This window comes from Myotis yumanensis, unplaced genomic scaffold (assembly GCF_028538775.1).
Source record: "Myotis yumanensis isolate MYYU_CA2020_CCGP unplaced genomic scaffold, mMyoYum1.0.hap1 SCAF_14, whole genome shotgun sequence".
Classification (NCBI taxonomy): domain Eukaryota; kingdom Metazoa; phylum Chordata; class Mammalia; order Chiroptera; family Vespertilionidae; genus Myotis; species Myotis yumanensis.
This window is the reverse complement of record NW_027223765.1, coordinates 38,434,738-38,455,706: the sequence shown is the minus strand read 5'-3', so window position 1 is coordinate 38,455,706 and position 20,969 is coordinate 38,434,738.

The following is a 20,969-nucleotide window of genomic DNA, read 5'->3' as shown; positions in this document are numbered from 1 at the left end:
AGCTTTTAGTCAACTGCCAGCGGGAAAACAGCCCTCAGCCCCTCAGCCAGCCTGGCCAGGCACCCCAGTGGGGACCCCCACCCTGATCCAGGACACCCTTCAGGGCAAACCAGCCGGCCCCCACCCGTGCACCAGGCCTCTATCCTATATAGTAAAAGGTTAATATGCCTCCCAGCACCGGGATCAGCGTGACAGGGGACAGCGCCCAAACCTCCTGATCAGCCCTGCTCTGTGCCTGATAGGGGGGGAGCTCCCCAATCCCCTGATTGCCCTGCGGCTCTGTGTGTGACAGGGTGCAGCGCACCAACCCCCTGATAGGCCCTGCTCTGTGTGTGACAGGGTGAGGCGCCCCAACCCCCCGCCCCCACGGGCCCTGCTCTGTGTGTGACAGGGTAGAACCATAACCTCTCCATCGGCCCTGCCCTGAGTGTGACAGTGGTGGCGCCCCAACCCCCTGATCGGCCCTGTTCTGTGGGTAATAGAGGGTGGTGCCCCAATCCCCCTCCACGGGCCTTGCTCTGTGTGTGACAGGGTAGAGCCATAACCTCCCCATTGGCCCTGCCCTGAGTGTGACAGGGTGCAGCGCCCCAACCCCTTGATCCGCCCTGCTCTGTGTGTGACAGGGGGCGGTGTCCAAGCTCCCCTATCGGCCCTACTCTGTGAGTGACAGCGGGGAGCTCCTCAACCCCCTGATTGGCCCTGCTCTGTGAGTGACAGGGGGTGGCGCCGCAACCTCCCCATTGACCCTGCCTTGAGTGTAACAGGGGGTGGTGCCCCAACCCCCCAATCAGTCTATCCTGAGCGTGACTGAGGGTGGCATTGCAACCTCCCGATCCGCCCTGCTCTGTGTATGATGGGGCGGCGCCCCAACTCCCCAATCGGCCCTGCTCTGAGCCTGACCAGGGGCTGCACCTAGGGATTGGGCCTGCCCTCTGCCACCCAGGAGCAGGCCTAAGCCAGCAGGTCATTATCTCCTGAGGGGTCCCAGACTGAGAGGGCACAGGCCGGGCTAGGGGACCCCCCCCCCCCCGAGTGCACAAATTTTTGTGCACCGGGCCTCTAGTAGAGTATAAAATAGGTTTGTTAGTTTACCTCAAAGAGAGAGGAAGATTAGACGGTGGACTCAGAGTTTATAACAGAGGAGAAAGACAAATAGAGAAGCAGTCATGATAACTATAGGAGTAAAACATTGTTAGAACCCATGGCCTGTGACTATTATGGACCCAATTAGGAGAATGGTAGAGTAGATCTGGAGGGAGGGAGGCCAGGTGTGTTTCCCAGAGTATATCTGTTGAACTGTATGTGCCAGAATCTTGTGCCTCGAAGGTTCTCATGCCTATTGAAGAAGATAACAATATTACTGGTTTTAAAAAATACGCCCCACAGTGCTTGCACGGTGGGCATCTTTGAATTATTAGGATTTGGAAGGAATGGCATCAACCAGACACAACAAAGACCAATACTTCCTGCCCTATCAGACATTTAACATTTCAAAAATAAACAGCTCTTACATTTTTCAATTATAACAAGTAGTTATATTTTGCTATTGACCAGTAGTCCAATTTCATCCATGTTACTTTCCACCATGCTTACTGCAGGGCAGCTACTCTGCTCTTACTTTATTTTTTCTGTGCTCTAATCTCTTTTCCTATACCTAGCCTCACATTTTCTCTCATATTGAAACCAACCTTCCTTCCTTCCTTCTTTCCTTCCTTCCTTCCTTCCTACCTCTTTCCTTCTTTCCTTCCTTCCTTCCCTCCCTCCATCCTCACCCTCCTCTTCCTCTCTCCCATTTCTCTTTTCCCCCCTTTTCCTCTTCCTTCTCTCTTCTCCTTTCCTTCCCTTCTTTTCCTTTTTGTCTATCTCTTTCCTCCCTTTGTAATGAGTCCCCTCTCACTTTCAGGTCCCACCTGATATGTCACTTACTTAGAGATGTTTTCTCTGACCTGCCCACCTCATCTAAAATAGGTTTTCTTATCTCACCTCAAGTATTATCTGCCCCAATATCTTATTTTCATCTAAGATCTATTAAAATGAGAAATCATTTTTATTTACTATCCACTTTTTTGTTGTTTATCTCCTATATTAGAATGTAAGCACTGTAAGAACCAGAATGGTTTTTGTTTTATTCAAGGATGAATTAATAAACAGCAGAAATTAAATATATAACTTTTGGGGGGATAAATTAAATTATTGGATTTAACAGCTATAATGAGAAGCAAATCAATATAACAAGCTTTACTTCAGTGCTATCCCAGTGACATCATGGGAGACCCTGACTACCTGGGAAATGTAGTATTAGTGAAAAGGTACACCTTTATTTCCACGTTAGATCAAGGAATACAATGTTTGGGAGTAAAATCAAACTTAAACTAGAGAATATGATATCTATTGTTGTTTAGAAAAATGGATGAGAATGATAAAAAGTACAAAAACAATTTCTTCAAGCAAGATTAACGTGGTTGTTTACTTCCTTTGGATTTTTCAGGAATTAATCTAGAATTCTCACTTATGCCTGAATAGGATATGATTGACTCAGGATTACATTTCTCTTAGAAAATAGGCAAGCACTATTAAAATGACGTCTGTGAGGAGAAAGTGATCATAGCCAGGATATTTTCTGAAAGAAGAGCATATCTCTACAGTTTCTGAATGTGTTTCAAATCCACTGGTATATTTCCCTGACAGTATAATATGGGAGATTTTTCATAGGAAAACAATGGATAATTTAAGGAAAAAAGAAAGCTAAGCTGGGAAATTAAACATGGAAGATTCTACTCCTCCAACACTAGAATAAAATCTCACTTTTGCTTTCAGATAGTCAAGAAGAAAATAGCTCAAGGGAAAATTACTTTTTCTATACCTTAATGATAGAGCTGTTGATTTGCCAAATATTTGGTCCTTTAATATGTACTTTAGTGCTCACATGAAGCCAGAGTTTGATTCGTTAGGATCAATGTTATACATTTCGTCAAAATAGAACTTTTCAATAATGTGCCTCCCTATAATATGGTGGTATTCTTATTAAATGTATTGGCCAGATTTGTCAGCTGTGAGCTTTAAAAAATAAGAAAATGAGACTGAAATTAATCTCACACATAAAATAATTCTCCACAGCTCTAGTGCTTCCATATGTTTTTAGGCTATTGATATTTACATACATCAGAATAATTAACTCTGGGACATGAATTCTTATGACTGCCTAAAAACATTTCGAGGGTGTATACTAAAGAGTTTCTGCTTTTCAGAATTGCTCATGAATCATTGTAATAAGTGAAACAAAGACAAGAACTACCCATTTTTAATTCATTGCCATTTTCATAGAATCAATGGAACAAATATTACTTTCTCTGCAAAGAGATCAACATGGTCTTCCTCCCAGATACTTTTGTTTCCTAGTGCAATGTTAGTATGTATCTATGTTTAAATGTTTATGTGTACATGTAAAAAAAAAATGAATACACTCCCACTCAAATGTAAATATGGCATCCTTCTTTCTCCATAAGTGAATTTCTGTAAAACTTAAACTTCCTAAGGGACAGTAACTCATGAAGTCGATATTCAGTCAAGTCAGTCATAGCTCATGCTTACAACACTGTTGGTCCCATCTCAAAGGGTGTTCCCTCTTTCCCCTTTCCAATGTAGTTTTACTCTAGCTCCGCAGAGATACCTCTCTATCTGTGTCCATGGGTTTAGGGGAGGGGCCTCTGGTCTACATGCTCTTCTCTTTCCGGCTGCAAACAAATTCTGGATGACCCTTAACTTACCTTAACTAGACTGAGCCACTGTCTCATATTTTGCTCAACCGGCTGCTGAAGTGTCTTGAGGCTGGTATGACTCACGGTCTGTACCCTTCCCCCCCAGTTACTTGGCTCCATTTTGGTTCTCACTGATGCTTCAGATCCTGTGAGTCTCAGAAATGCCTGCCACCCAGGCCCTGGCTTAGACTATTCATGCCAAGGCCTCCATCTCAAGGCTTCTGTTCTCTCACCATGAGGGTCACAGCCTCGTTGCAAGCTTGGCTCTCAGTCCTCAGCTCTTCCACTGGAAGCAGACAGAACCAGAATGTCTAGATTCCTCTTCCATCCTGTGCAGACCTGACACCCTCTCCTGTATACTCTCTTCTCAGACATCCCAAACCACTCTCCCTTCTCAGCTGCAAATAACCGCTCATTGTCAGAGGGCAGAAACCTAATGGTGTTTAGCAGGTGAGGAGGCATCACTGTACGATTTAAAAAGCAGACCTCCAAAGCAAATAAAATTTCTAGGTACCTCTCTTGCAAGAAAAAATATATAATGTTATCTTTAAGTGACAGTGAAGCTTCTAACTAAAATACACCTAATTCAGATACTTTAAAAAAAAATCCAACATTGACTTCTTCCTTGTTAGGTACGAAATTCATTGCAACTTTGAGATTCTCATGTTGTCGTGGTCACAGTCAGTGTATGAAGATAAGTTTTCTCCATTGGGGAAAAAATAAGTCAGCATTGAGAGCTGAAGCTGAACAGTGACTGTGTTATTCTGGGCCGACCTTGCCCTATTTTCACTTGAAGTAATAAACTTCATGACCAAGCCTTCATGGTAGAATGGGTACAAAGAAAGAAATTGACTTACCAATAGGAGGATGTATCCAGAAAGTGTTTTAAAAATAGACTCCTGGTATTACATTTTATGTTTAGTTTGGATAGAATAGAAGTCTTTCATGTACCATGACTCGTCTGATTGGTCAGTTAATGACAAAAATAACTTTTTGAAGAGTCACTTTTTAAATGTTTAATACAGATGTACTATTGCGATGTCACCCATTTTCCGGTATTTGGAAGTAAGGCTACACCTTGTTGTTGTTTTGTCTTTTGTTTTTGTTTTGTTTTGTTTTTACACATGACTTGGTTGATTGAAGTGCTATGTTCCTTATTGTGTATAAACTATATCTTTAATATGTTGGCTTTTGTCTCCAAATTGTCTTTTTTAAGTGAAATGAGAATGCAGACATATTTGCAAGACAGTCCAAGACTAGAATTCTCATAGAGTTTTCATTCCCCACCCAATCTTTTTTGTGTGTGGTTTTTCAATACATAATTCAAGACGTTTTTTTGCAACTTGTTAAGTATTTTGAAAACATTAAGCAGTTTAAACAGAAGTGCTCTCATTTCATGTTCATATTCCATCAGGTAGTATAAATAATGAAAGAAGTAATAAAAAGTACACCTGAAAAAATAGATTTTGGAAACAAATTATTCTTGGTAAGCATGGAGCTTATCTGGTGGCAGCAGAAATGGGGAATATTAGTCCATGATTTAGTAGCCTTGAGCAGTCCTAGGGTGATATATACACATATATATATATGTACACATATACATATGTTTGCAAAGGATATTGCAATTCTTAGTTAATCCATAAGGTTAGTTAAGTGGAGGCCAGTTAAAGGGCTTCTACCATATTTACACATCTTTTATTTTGGTACAGAAATATAAATCATGCATATATTCTGTAATTCTGTTTTTGTTTTTTTTGTGTGTGTTTTTTAAGCTTAATTGAATTCAATGGCCTCTAGAGCCCCTTGTGGTGGACACATACTCAGCGTGGTCTTGGGAATACCAAGGTGAACAAGAACTGAACCCTGAATGCAATGAGGGTCTGAAAAGGGATAGAAAACGCTCATCCATAGTTCATGTATTCAATCCCACCAAGCATGAAAATTAAAAGGATACGACTTCAGCTATTAGAAATAGGCCCCCCCACATTGTTTTTTCATGTCAGTTTTTCTTCCAATACTTTATGAAATATTCTACTATATAATTTAGAGCAGGTTTTACAAACATAAAAACAGCTGGGTAAAAGTATGTGACCTCATCACTAATTGTCAATCTACATTCATTAATTTTGTTAATGTTCTTCACTCCAGTGTGAGGAGGGTTATTGTCTTTCTCAACCTCCTGAGATTTCTGATGCATGTATGTAGCTCTGTGATACTGGGAGCAGGACAGCACCCAATACTTTGGCAGATGTTTTTTACTCACGAACTGCTCTGTGCTTTATGCCTCATTCGCAACCTCTGTTAACTCTGATAATGAGTGGCTATTATTATTTGTCCTTCCAGCATTGATAGATAGATTTTAGGCCAATATTATTTTTCTCCAGTTTCCCCTCATCTTTTTGAAATTTATAGCAAACACAAAATGAAATAATTACTTATTAGATAACATAGTGCCAATGGGGGAGAGGTCAATGGAGGAAAAAGGAGACATATGTAATACTTTACACAATAAAGATTTTTTAAAAATTAAGACAGCTTTCTAAGTCTTTTAAACTAGTATTGATTTTACTATCAGTTTCAAAATCATAAAAATATTTTAGCATTAAACGTGTCTATCATGGTTTCCTTAACAATGAATCTAGGAGTTTTTCAGGTCACTTACCAAACTCCTTTTAGTTTCAATTAAAAATTGGTGAAACATTTTTTAAACTCACACATAAAAGAACATAAGGCTTTCAATGGAAATCACATTCTTTAGCACGATCTTTCTGCTTATACCTAGTATTTTTTCTAGTCTACTGCCTGTCACATATGTGGCACTCAAAAAAGTTTATGAAATTAATGCATTTGAGGGGAAATGACTGTTTAGTTAAGGCTTCTCTGTGTTAAGTGTTTTCTGCAGGCGGTTCTTCATTTCTAAGGAGTGAATTTTTGAAGCAGAAATGCAGTGCCACTCAGAACCCTAGCAATTATCTAGTCCTTCTCCCCCAGTTCTCAGATGAAAATTACAGCCAAAGAAATTCTGTGATTAACCAATGGCAAGTTAAACTGACCTCAAACTTGTAGATGTATTACTAAGCCATGTAGCTTACTTGGTTTGAAGGATTGGTTTAATCAGCACCTATTAAGTATGTATAATGATGAAGGCACTCTAATAAGTGCTGAGGTTTAAACTTATTATTTTTTTTAAAAAAAGAATGAAACATGAAATTCCTACCCCCCCCCCCCCAAAAAAAAAAATTTGTAAACTCTGATTTGGGAACCACTGAAATTTGATTCTCAAGCTCAGGACAGGAGTCTGGGCTGGAGATATTGATTTCAGAGTCATTAGTATCCAATTGTTATAACTGAAGGCAGGTATTAAATGAGACCTAGCAGAAAAGGGAAATCAAACAAAAGAAGTAATAGAAATAAGGATGGATTCCTGGTGGAGACTTATTTATTAGTGATACAAAGAGAATCGGGGGAGGGGACACAGGCACATAGCATGAGAATCAGAAAATAATAGTTTATTGAAAATCAAGGGACACAGAGAATCAAGTAGAGAGGGATGGGTGTTTTCATAATCGTTGCAGAAAACCCAATTAGGATGAAGACACCATTGAAATCAGAAATTCAAAAACTGGAGATTCTTGCAAAAGTGCTTTGCTATTAAGGGAGTAGCATATTAAGGACCGTAGTGTAGATTACAAAAGATTTTGAAAAAAAGAAAAGGGAAGGAAGGAAGATACAGATGAAAGACCAGCATTTTCTAGAATGCATTCTGTTAACCTCACAGTTTTTAATAGCTCTTACTTGAAAAATATGAAGGAGAAGGTGGGGGCAGAGTTCAGTCGTGAAGTATCTTAGGGAAGCTAATTAAAAAGTTAACTTCGCTACAGGACTTCTCAGAAAATGCATTTGGCAAATGGGAATGGAGAGTAACCACAAGGGGGTGTATTTGGTCATCTACTTTCTTTAAAAAATGTTTTAAAGAATACATTTTGGGATTAATTTTCTACATTAGTCACATGTCACATTTTGTTTTGGAATAAAAAGTAAAAGCCAAGATGTGTAACTCTAGCAGAAAGAAAAGGAAGAGAAGGAAAGAGCACGAATTAAAAAAAAAAAATTGTGCCTCATCTTTTTTGAGATATAATTGACATTGTGTAAGTTTAAGGTGTAAAATGCCTTGATTTGATACATTTATATATTGCAAAATGATTACCCCCATAGGGTTAGCTTACATCTTCATCACATCACATAACTGCCATTTTTAAGATCTACTCTCTGAACAGCTTTATTAACTAGAATGACCATGCTGTACATTAGATCCACAAAACTTATTCATCTTCAAACTGGAAGTTGGTGACCAACATCTCCCCATTTCCCGCCCCCCCCCTTACCCCTGGAAACCTCCATTCTAGTCTTTCTTTCTATGAATTCTGCTTTTATAGATTCCATATATAAGTGAGATCATACAGAATTTGTCTTTCTCTGTCTGACTTATTTCACTGAGCCTGTCCTCAAGGTCCATCCATGTGATAGATGGAAAGAAACCCTATTTGAGTTGAGGCATGAATCCCTTCTACCCCAAGATAAGTTTGATCAAATTTGAAAATAAAAGATGTTTAAAGTTTCAGTGCAGACAGAGCACTTCTGAAGGCAATCATACACTCAAATAATGACAGAGCCATGCAACAGAATCTATTCATTTTCATTTTCTTCACAAAGACAGCAAGGAAAGATGCAGTAAAGACAAATCTAACAGTATCTTAACTGTGATTGGTAAGGCTGATAAAAGAGAAGCAAAAACATGAAGCAAAGAAACTTAGTAAGTACTTTTTATACCTCAGCTTTATTGAGATATAATGGACATCTAATATTGTGTAACTTTAAGGTATACACACATAGATTTGATACATTTATATATTGTGAATTGATTAGCTGACACCTGAATCACATCACATAATTTCCATTTCTTTTTTGCAGTGAGAACACTTAAGATATTCTCTGTTAGTAACTTTCAAGTATATGACACAGTATTATTAACTATAACCATTAGGCTGTGCATTAGATCCCTAGAGCTTATCCTATATAATAAAAGGGTAATATGCAAGTTGTCCCCTCAACTGGGAGTTCCACCGAAGTTTGAACAGGGGATGTGGCCGGCCCCGCCAACTACCCGGGGCCCCTCCCCCCGGCTGGCCCCGCTCCCAATCGCCCCACCCCCAATCGCCCCACCCCACCCTGATCAGGGCAGGCTGGCCTGATCTCACCCATGCACAAATTCATGCACCAGGCCTCTAGTTCACCTTATAACTGTAAGTTAATACTCTTTGATTAACCTCTCCCCTCTCCTCCCACCCCCTGGTAACCACCATTTTGCTCTCTGCTTCAACATGTTTGTTTGTTTTTTCAAATTCCACATATAAATGAGATCATACAGTATATGTCTTTCTGTGTCTGACTTATTTCACTTAGCATAGCGTCCCTCCATGTTGTCACAAATGTCAGGATGTCCTTCTTCTTGTGGCTGAATTTTATAGGTACCTACAGGTATCATCTATGTCTATACATATCTATCTATCTATCTATCTATCTATCTATCTATCTATCTATCTATCCATCCATCCATCCATATAGCTATATAGAGGTATATAGACATATCCCTATATTTTATTTATCTATTTATCTGTTGAAGGACATTTAGGTTGTTTCCATATCTTGGCTATCGTGAATAATGCTACAATAAATAAATGTTTAATTTCCTTTAGTAAATATCCAGAAGTGGGATTGCTGGCTCATATGGTAGATCTATTTTTAATTTTTTGAGGGGCCTCCATACTGTTTTCCATAGTGGCTGCACCAATTTACAGTCACACCAACAATGCAGGAGGGTGCCCTTTTCTCGACATCTTCTCCAATCCTTTTATCTCCTATCTTTTTTATGATAGCTATTCTGACAAGTATGACACGATAGCTCGCAATTTTGATTTGCATTTCCCTTATGATTAGTGATGCTGAGCAGCTTTTCAGGTACCTGTTGGCCATTTTGATGTCTTCCTTGGAAAAACTTAAGAAGATTGAAATCCTATCAATTATTTTTTTTTTTTTACCACAGTGGTATAAAACTAGTAATCAGTTCCAAAAAGAAAACTGGGAAATTAGCAATTATATGGAGATTAAACAGCATGGCTACTGAACAACCAATGGGTCAAAGAAAAAATCAAAAGGGAAATAAAAATATATTTTGAGACAAATGAGAATGAAAATAGAATGTCCCAAAACTTGTGGATTGCTGCAAAGACAGCTCTGGGAGTGAAATTTATAGTTAGAATAGCCTGTATTAAAGAAATAAATGATTTCAAGTAAGCAATCTAAGTTTACACCTCAACTAACTAGAAAAAGAAGAACAAACTGTGCCTCAAGTTAGTATACAGCAAAAAATAAAGATCAGAGTGGGACTAAATGAAGTAGTAACTAAAAAGACAATAAGAACATCAAAAAACTAATAGCTGTTTTTTCATTGAATTTATTGGGGTGACATTGGTTAGAAAAATAAACAAAATATACAAACCTTTAGCTAGACTTAGCAAGAAAAATGAGAGGCGACAATAAAATGATAAATTAAAGAGGAGACATTATAACCGATATCACAAAATGCAAAGGAATGTAAGAAACTACTGTGAATAATTGTACACCAACAAAATGAACAAACTAGAAGAGATAGATACATTTTTAGTGCCATTGCTGGTCTTACAGTATTGCTCATTTTCTGGCATTCCAAAATCTTATTAGCATATTTTGGTGTTAAAATTGTTAGAAGAATACACTGGTTAACAATGGAAATTTTGTTTTGTAATTTTAAACAAAATTACTACGTTCAGAAGAAATGTTCTAGGGAGTCATCTTCCTTCACTTGTCCCATCTGTGGAGCATGGTTTGTGTTATGGGCCAGAACTTCCCTTTTAGGCCAGTCTTGACTAAGCCATCTTCTCACATAATTGGACAGAAGCAAAATGCTGCCTCACTGAAAATGTCACCTGCCCTAGGTTGGCATTATGCTTGAGATTATAAGTATGAGAATAATTCTCAGAGTTCTCTTTATGTCCATCTGTAAAATGTTACTACCTGATGGTATCTAAGAGGATAGATTAGATTATTTTATTAGGTCACTAGCTTTAATCCTTGATAGAGAGCAAAGTATTCTAAAAATAGGGCCTAGGGCAGATAAATTTGGCTTTAGCCATTAAACATTAGAGCTGGAAAGGACTGCTGTTGACTTTAGTGAAATGAACTTAGAAGAATCCCAGTTCCAGAACCGCTTTGGTGGGAGGAGTGAGCTAAATCAGTAGAGTTCCTGGTTCCTCAGTTATTTTTTTTCCTTTGTAGCATTTCTTCAGGTTTCTTTTTACATTGTGGTCTTCTTTATTAGATTAAAAAAGATTTTAAAACAATGATTTAATCTAAATGTTCCATAATGAAAAGGTGCAAAATTAGTTTCGAAGAGACAAAATGATTTTCCCAAGTCATAACTCTAGTAAAAGATATTAAATTGAAACTAGGACTATGGTTTCTTGAATTTTAGTGCCTAGTGCTTTTTACTTCACTTTTCTATTCTATTAAAGATCTGAGAACCCAATTGAAATGCCATAATAGGGCACGATGGCTTAAAAATTTGAGAGAATGAAAGAAAGGGTTGTAAAGAGGATTGAAATCATCAATGATAATCCTTGCTTCATGAATTTTGCCTTCATATAATTCTTTTCCCACCTGTTTGAGTATATATGGATATTGGAAATAACAAAGAAGTAAAATAATAAAATAAAATTGTGTCCAAAATGCATGAGGTTATCGATCTATATCAGGGTTCTCAACCTCAGCACTATTGGAATTTGGGGCTGATTCATCCTTTGTTGTTTGCTCTCTTGTGTATTACAGGATTTGTAGGGCAGCATCCCTGGCCTCCACCCAGTAGATACCAAGAGAGATATTTGACATGACAATCAAAAAATGTCTCCAGACAATGCCAAATATCCACTTGGGGGCAATATCACCCTTGGCTGAAGCCACTCCTCTAGATAATGTAGAATCTAGATCAGAATTGAGAAACCTAGCTGGAGATATTTTACCATGTGTTAGTTTTTGTTTATGGGCATTTGTTTCAACATTTTAAGTGGCACAGTGAGATATCTTGGAAATTCTAAGGGGAAAGATTGGGGCTTTGAAAAGTGAGGCAGGTGTAGGAGTCAAGGCTTAGAATAAAGAGATGAAGTGGCTACATGTGAGTTGACTATGTGCGGTGAGTCAACAAAAATATTCAATGGTGTCATTCAAAAAAATTCAATTCTTGCTAACTTCTTTATGTGGCCCCACAAATAATGAGCAGAAAACTGTTAAATATTTGTCTTTGATGTTTGAACAAGGCAGTCAAATTCTAGAATATTGCATAGTGATTGGGGGTTGGGTTTTTCATGCTTGCTAATTCAATGCCTGTATATGTTTTGAAGTGGAAAATAAAATTAAAAAGTCATGAAGAAAGGGCTGTCTTGAGGAGTGGGCTACAGCTTCTATGCAACTTCCTTCTTAAACCTTTTTCTTTACTACCCAAACCAAGGAGATCTGTAAATCAGTTTCCCACGGTTACAAAAATGAGTTATTTGTTGGTTTATTTTTTAGTTGTTTTTACTTTGTATTTAGCTATTTCCAGTGTGGAATTGCTCTCGCAGCCACAGTTGCTGATCAGTTATTTGTGCGAAGCATGACTCAGTTTTTCCCAATCAGATTACTTTTGTGATATTTTTAAATATTTGTCCTATGGTCATTGGCATACAAATCTCTTACTTTTGGCACAGCCAGTGTGACTCAGTGGTTGAGCATCAACCTATGAACCAGAAAGTCACAGCTCTAATTCCAGGTCAGGGTACATGCCCATGTTGTGGGCTTGGTCCCCCAGGTCCCCATGGGAGGTGTGCAGGAGGCAGCTGATCAGTGATTCTCTGATTGATGATTCTCTCTCATCATTGATATTTCTGTCTCTTTCTCTCTCCCTTCCTCTCTGAAATCAATAAAAATATGTATTTTTTTAATTTTCTTATTTTTGGAATTTAACCTTTAATGATTTTGTAAGGTGGCTGGGACTGCAACTGTCTTGCCTACCAATACAAAGAGCCTGGGCCACAACAGGAGAGATCAACACCAGCAAGCAAAGAAATACAAAGGCAAATGGACCCTGGAAGGCAAAGAGCCCCAGAATTCTGTAAGCATCTTGATCAAGTCATATCTGAAGCTAGATTTCCTCCTTGGCCATCCAGCAACAAGAGTCAACAAAATGACTCTCTTTTTCTGCTCCTGTATGTCTGTGTTAGATTTCCATTACTTACAAATGAAAGGGTTCTGCTGATTATAGTGAATATTCCCATTTAACAAATGTGGGCTAGGAATTGCAAACGCAAAGACATGGTAAAGTGACAGCTATAAAGATGAAGACCAACAGTATAAGAGTGGGGGTAGACAGTCTCATGAACCTTAATGCAAGAACAATGAACAAATAAAGAATGAGTGTACAACTTATCTTGCAAGGCTGTTTCTCAAGGACAAGCAAGGCAACAGAAAAATGACCTCATACCAGATTGAAATAGAGACAGTAATAGAGAATGAAAATGTCCAGAATCAAACCAGTAATTTTGTCCTTCTAGTCACCTATTGTTTGCAAATTCTGACGATGGAGTGTGCCGTGCCAGCACAGCCAAGGGTTTGGTGAGCCTGAGTGGGGTCGGCAAAGGATTAAAGAAAAGACAGACAAAGAAAATATAGCTGGGGCTCAGTGGATCTCCTGTGCCTGGATGAGGCCACAGAGAGGGATCCAGCCAGCAAGCTGAGGCTTTATTTTATAATCAGAGAAAAACAAGGTAGTGGTCAACATAATTACAATGTTCTTGTGAGTTTCTCTTGTTGTGGCAGCACCTGCTGCACCTCCCACAGCCCATTAGCTACCCAGGAAGGATCTAGGGGGCGCTATAAGGTCAAGCTTAATTATGCTAAGAGGGCTCTGCCCTCTAAGCTGGGACTTGTTTGTGGCTGTGCCACAGGTCAGTCCGAGGCTTAACCCTATAGCCGCTCACTACAATGGAGGACCAATATTTTAACTCACATGTGTAAGAACTGTATAATTATTTATTCAACCAATAAATTCACAAATCATCAACCATAAGGGAGAATTCTGGCTTGATAAAGACCAAGTCCCTGGACTTTAGTCTTTATCAGAGATTTGGGTCTTGGAGGAATGAAACAATTTAAGAAAGCATGCACACCCTGGTAGCTATTGCAGAGTAGGTAGGTGCAGAGTACCAATGGGAATTTTACTCTATTACTTGTGGCTTTAGTTGTGACAGATAAACAATTCAAACTAGCTTAAATAGAGGGAAGAGAGCTTGCATGGGGAATGCATTCAGGCACAACTAGAGTCTGGAGATCAAATTGTGGCACCAGAACTCCCTTTCTCTCTACCTCTTAGTTTTGTTTGTGTCTGAGTTGGCTTTGTCTATCTCCAGGGAATGTCTTTCCATAGTGTGGCAAAGGCAGCCATTGGCAGCTCTGGGTTAGCATCATCAGGAGTCATAAGACCAGTGTTATCTTCCCCCAATGACTCTGCTTTAGTCTTGGGCTCACATCTGGACCCATCTCTGTATCTAAGAGGATGTGCTTCAGCCTTTTCCATGTCCCACTTTGTAGCTGGATGCTGGGGCCATGAGACTGACCAACCAGTAAGATAAGGAAAGTGAGAGAGTTATCTAAAGGTCAAGAAGCTGTGTAGTCAATAGCACTTATTGTTGTTGTTGTTATTAATCATTATTGAGATGTTCTCCGGGTCTCCTAACATCCTGATGGGACCTGGAAGTTGTAAGGTGACATCTGAGCTAACTATTGAAGAGTAAGTATTCTTATGAGCACACAATTTTGAGGTGCTCTGGAAATAAGTAGTTGTATTGTTAACTATACTTGATTCTACCAGGATACCTTTTAGAGCAGCGGTTCTCAACCTGTGGGTCGCGACCCCTTTGGGAGTCGAACGACCCTTTCACAGGGGTCGCCTAAGACCATCGGAAAACACATATATAATTACATATTGTTTTTTGTGATTAATCACCATGCTTTATTTATGTTCAATTTGTAACAATGAAAATACATCCTGCATATCAGATATTTACATTACGATTCATAACAGTAGCAAAATTACAGTTATGAAGTAGCAACAAAAATAATTTTATGGTTGGGGGTCACCACAACATGAGGAACTGTATTAAAGGGTCGCGGCATTAGGAAGGTTGAGAACCACTGTTTTAGAGATTGGCTGTCTATCCATACATGTATCTTCTCTGAATGAAGTAACTAGGAAATGCAGCCTTACCATTCTATGGACTTAAAAACCTTGTGCCATAAATAGAAACTTAGGATGAACCTTGTGCCATACTGAGAAACATGGGGATCAACAAATCTCCAAAGAAAAGGAAATGCATTTTTAAAAAATCACAAGGAACCAATAGCTTCCTTTATAACTGCTGAGTGTGTGACGAGATGTAAAGAAGCCTGACATGGCTTTGACAAATCTGGCATAGAAAAAAACTATTTTGGGTAAAATCATGGGATACCACCTTCTGAAGGGCAGGAATGTAAAGCAAGAAAATCAAGTGGTATTTTATATTCCAAGGTTTCTAAGAAAAGAGTGGACCTGAAGTAGGAGTGAGACAGGTGTAATCTTAACATCCTAAATAAGACTTTATTTGAGTGTTGGGAAGAGAGGTTTCTATAATGCTATATTAATGCCTTTTTAAAGTGTTGGCTGTAACATTATTCACCGTTAGATTTATGAGAAAAATAATGTTTTACAAGAAGCAACACAAATATAAATGTAAAAGTTTATGAGGAGACATTATGCAAGTTTACATTTTAACAATAATTATAAAAATCATTCCATGTAGTTAGAACTGAAAGAAATGTTAAAACTCAGAGAATAAGAAAAGATCTCGTCCTAACCGGTTTGGCTCAGTGGATAGAGCGTCGGCCTGCGGACTCAAGGGTCCCGGGTTCGATTCTGGTCAAGGGCATATACCTTGGTTGCGGGCACATCCCCAGTGGGGGGTGTGCAGGAGGCAGCTGATCGATGTTTCTCTCTCATCGATGTTTCTAACTCTCTATCCCTCTCCCTTCCTCTCTGTAAAAACTCAATAAAAATATATACTAAAAAAAGAAAAGATCTCTTCAGTTTATAGATGATAAGAATGGGTAAGAGTTCAATAATTTGTCTAGATCCTGATGTTTTCAACTCTTTATGTCACCTTTATTGAGATGTAATTTAAATAAACAAAATGCACATGCATTAAATGTATAAATTGATGTATTTATTAATACATAAACTAAATATAAAACTTTATATAATAAAAACACCACAATCAAGTTATAGAACATTTTCATTTATACTCCCACTTAATCCATTCACTATACAATAGACCCCGTCTGACCTGCTACTACTATAAGTTAATTTTTATTTTACTAGAATTTCATGTACAAGGTGTTATAACACACACTCTTTTTGGTCTCTCTTATTTTACTTGATATAACATTTTTGAGATTTACCTGTGTTGTATATATCAGTAGTTTGTGTCTCCTTAGAGCTGAATTGAGTATAACACAATGTATTTATCCTTTTGATGGGCATTTGGGTTGTTTTTATTTTATAGTTATTTTGAGTAATACTACCATAAACATGCATAACAGAAATTTATGTGGATATACATGTTTATTTCCTTGAGTAGAAATGTAAATGTTGATTTTCATGGTAAGTGTATGTTTAACTTTATAAGAAGCAGCTTTCTAAAGCGGTTGCACCATTGTACATTCTGACTAGCAGTGTATAAAATACTAGTTCCTATACATCCTTGCCAACACTTGGTATGGTCAGTCGTTTTAATTTTAGTCATTTTATAGGTAATAGGGCCTCATGGTGGTTTTAATTTGCTTATCCCTAACTAATAGTGTTGAGCATCTTTCCATGTTCCTACTGCCTTCTGTGTATCTTCTCTGGTGAGCATATATATTATTTATTTCTTTAAAAATATCTGTAATTGTTAAAAGTATTACCAATGTCCCTTTTGGTTTTTTTTTCCCCCTTGACTCCCTCCAACCTACATCCGACCTTCCCAGGCCTTATACCTATATATTCTTTATTCTGTATATTTATTATATAATTTTCTTTATATACAAGTCCTTTATCAAATATATGTTTTGTGTAATTTTCTCTCTTTCTGCTACCTTCTCTTCTGTTTTCTGAGTCTGTGTAAAATGGATATTTTTCCTAAATTATTTGATTAAATTCACCAGGGAAACCATATAGACCTGGAATTTTCTTTATGGGAAGGATTTTATTTATCTTATTGAAGCAGCTTTTACTTAAATGCATTTTTCTTATAAAATACACCAATTTTAACTGTCCAATTTAATCATTTTTAGTAACTTGGTTACCAGTTTGTGTAACCATCAACATAAATCAGTTTTAGAGCATTCTGTTCCCCTGATAAGATCTTTTATGCCCATTTCCAGTTAGTTTCAATTTCTACCACCAGCACCAGACAATACATGGGAAGGTTTTTAATCAGATGCAGATTTAACAGATATAAGCCTTCATATATTTTTCCTTTCTTTTTGAATCAGTTTTGATAAGTTGTGTCTTTCAAGGAATTTGTCCATTTCATTTAGTTGTCAATTTTTTGACATAAAATTTTGCATGACATTGCCTGTTTAAGAAAGTAGGATCTAGAGTGATTTTTTAAATTTTTATATTGTTCATTTCTCTCTGCTTTCTTTTATTTTAATCTATCTAGCTAGACATTTTCAATTTTACTAATCTATATAAGGAACAGCTTTTGGTAGTAGGTGATTTTTCTTTCTTTTTGCTCTTTTCCGTTTCAATGATTAATGCTTTTTATTCTTTCTTCCTACTTACTGTGGGTTTAATTTCTTTTATCTTTCCAGTTTCTAATGCAAAGCTTAGATGATTGAATTAAATATATGTTTTTCTAACATAAGGATTTAAGCAATAAATATTTCCCTAAGATCTGCTTTAGCTACACTCAACAGAATTTGGCAGGCTGGGTTGTTTTTTGTTTGTTTGTTTTTAATTAGTCATTTAAAAATATTTCCTAATTTATATGTATGTATATTTTTGTTTGAATTGTGGGTTATTTGGAAGTGTATTATTTAATTTTAAATTATTAGGGGATTTTCCAGTTATCATTTTGCTACTGATACATAAGTTAATGCCATTGTTATCAGAATGAGTTCAGTACTTTTAAATGTATTGTGACTTGTTCATGGAACACTATGGTCTATCTTCATCAAAGTTTTTTGTTTTCTCAAGTTCATTGATCTTTTCTTTTGCAGTGTGCACCTGCTATTACACACATGCAGTAAATTTCAGACAATGTATTTTTCAGCTCTACACATTCCATTTGGTTGTTTTTATGTATTCTACTTGTGTTTGTTTCCCTCGAATTCTTGAATATAGCTATACTAGCTAACCTTTCTACAATAATTTTCTATTGCTGTGTCACATGTCACAAACTACCACAAAGTTAGTGGCTTACAATAGTACTGATTTATCTCACAGTTCTGTTACTCAGAAGAATGGGTGGGCTCAGCTCGGTTCTCTCCTGAAGCTCTTACAAGGCTAAAGTCAAAGTGTTTCCAGGCTGAGCTGTTATCTGGAGCCTCTGGGAGAGAATCCACATACAGGCTTATTCAGGTTCCTTACAACTGTAGGGCTGATGTCCCTGTCTTCTTGTTGGCTATCATCCAGTTGCTGGGGCTACTCTCGGGTCCTTCCTTATAGCTTCCATCCTCTCAGCAACAGAGAACCTCCCTCATGTTGGATGCCTCTCACACTTAGAATCTCCCTGAGTTACTCTTTTGAGCCAAAGAAAATTATCTGTGTTTAAAGAATGTATATGATTAGGTTAGGCTCACCTAGGTATTATCTCTCAAAGTCAACTGATTAATAACCGTAATTACATCAGCAAAACTCCTTTCACCATGCAACATAATATGATCATGGGGGCTATTTTGGAATTCTGTCTACCACACTGTTTTAGTGTATTTGTCTGCTGACTCCCAGATCTGTCATTGTTTATCTGTTTTTATTGACTACTCTTCCCCTGCCTTTTCTCACATCTTTATTGGGTTCTACACTGTGTGAATGTAACATGAAGTGTCTGTTTAAAAGGTGTTAAATTTTGTTTTGGCAGTCATTAAGTTACTTGTAGATCAGCTTGGTACTTTCAAGGTTTGTTTTTTAAGATTTTTAAGGTTGATATTTAGCTGTGCTACGAAAATGTTACCTTTCTGGGTCTCTACTGAATGCTCTGAGTATTCAAGAAGATCTCTCCCCTCTAGAAGGTTAGAACTCCAGTGTCTTCCAACTCTGTGTGAGTTCCACTGCAGTTTCCCAGTAGTTGTTATATTCCTGGGGTCCCAGATCCTCATCCTATGTTTTCACAGTTTATTATTGTTGATCCAGAACTCAAGGGACCCTCATACAGATTTCTGGCCCTCTTTCTTTGAGTAACTATTCTCTTGTGCTCTTCTCTGCAAAGTACATCCTCCATAGCCTCCCTGAATTCTTATCTCTGTCTCCTCAAATTAGTCATTCTACCACGCTCAGTCTGAAAAACAGCACCAGGAAAGTTGGGACATTCAGAGTTCTCCTCATTAGTTCTCCTTCTTCAAGGTGCTGGTTCCCAATGTCTTAAAAGAGTTATTTAATATGTTCTGTCTAATTTTCTAATTATTGGCAATAAGAGGGGAAAGCCTGGGGCCAATTACTCCATCATGGCTAGAGGAAGAGGTCCTCAATCAAGATTGACTGGCTGAATGAATGTCTACAAGAGCTTAGCTGCTACCTTCTCCCACCAGAAACAAGACTTGGTTGCAATTCTTGTTTTAAAGAATATATTTTTATTGATTTCAGAGAGAAAGAGAGAGGGAAAGAGAGAAATAGAAACATCAATGAGGAGAGAGAATCATCAATCAGCTGCCTCCTGCACAACCCACACTGGGGATGGAGCCTGCAACCCATGCATGTGCCCTGACTGTGAATCAAATCGGGACCTCCTGGTTCATAGGTTGATGCTCACCATTGAGCCACACTCGTTGGGTGATCGCAATTCTTATGCATTTGCTTTTTCATTGGGTAGGGGTCTTAAGGGACTGAAAAATAAAAATATTTATAGGATAAAGAACTTATGTGGCTAAGACACTAGTATCAACTTGTGTTACACAATTTCAAAGCAGATATGATCATGAGAAATCTCCCCCCAAAGAATCAAAGCTTGCAAAGAACATGAGTAATTACCCTACAGAATATTGTTTGAATATTAATGATGTGTGGATATTGGTCTCATAAGACATATTTGGACAGAGAGATCTGTCAAATATTTTAAACATTTTAACAATAAATTTATGACATCTCTGTTGATTATGTTGAAGGACACAAAAGCTCATTTGAATGGCCATGTTCAGATATTGTGAAAATAGAGCTATTATAAATATAAAATACTCAACTAATATTTACCAAATCAAATCATACCTCAGTAGACTGGGCTAACGTATATACTGATACCATGATGGAAGGGATACTTAGGAACCAGGAAGGAAGATATGCCCTTAGCTCACTCCAAATGAAGTGTTGAACTTGAACTTGATTCAGGCAGGTGTTGTACTTGGAAGTTTCAGGATTTAGGGGTAGGGAGTCATCTGGTCAGGAGTGACAGCACAGTAGCTACAACAGGAAATGACACAGGGACAGAGTCCTGGAAAAGACAAGACAGCTTATCTAGACTGTAAGGTACAGTAGAGGTATTCATAGCCACATGAAGACCTAGATGGCTGATTGAGACCAGACACTCCCTACCTCTAGTATGTACTCTGCCCATGAGTGCGGTTAGGGGAAGGAAGCAGGAATTGGACAAATGAGTACCTATTATTCACTGGGCATGCCCTGAACATGCTTCGCCCAGGAGGAATAATCCTAGAAACGCTCTGCTGTTAGAGATCAGTGTCCAATGCACAGACAGGCATAGACTATAGTGGTTAAAAGCTTGGTTGCTGAACTTAGACATGGGTGTGAGCTCTGCCTCTGTACCCACAAGCTAGGTGGTAGAGTGGTTGAACTATATA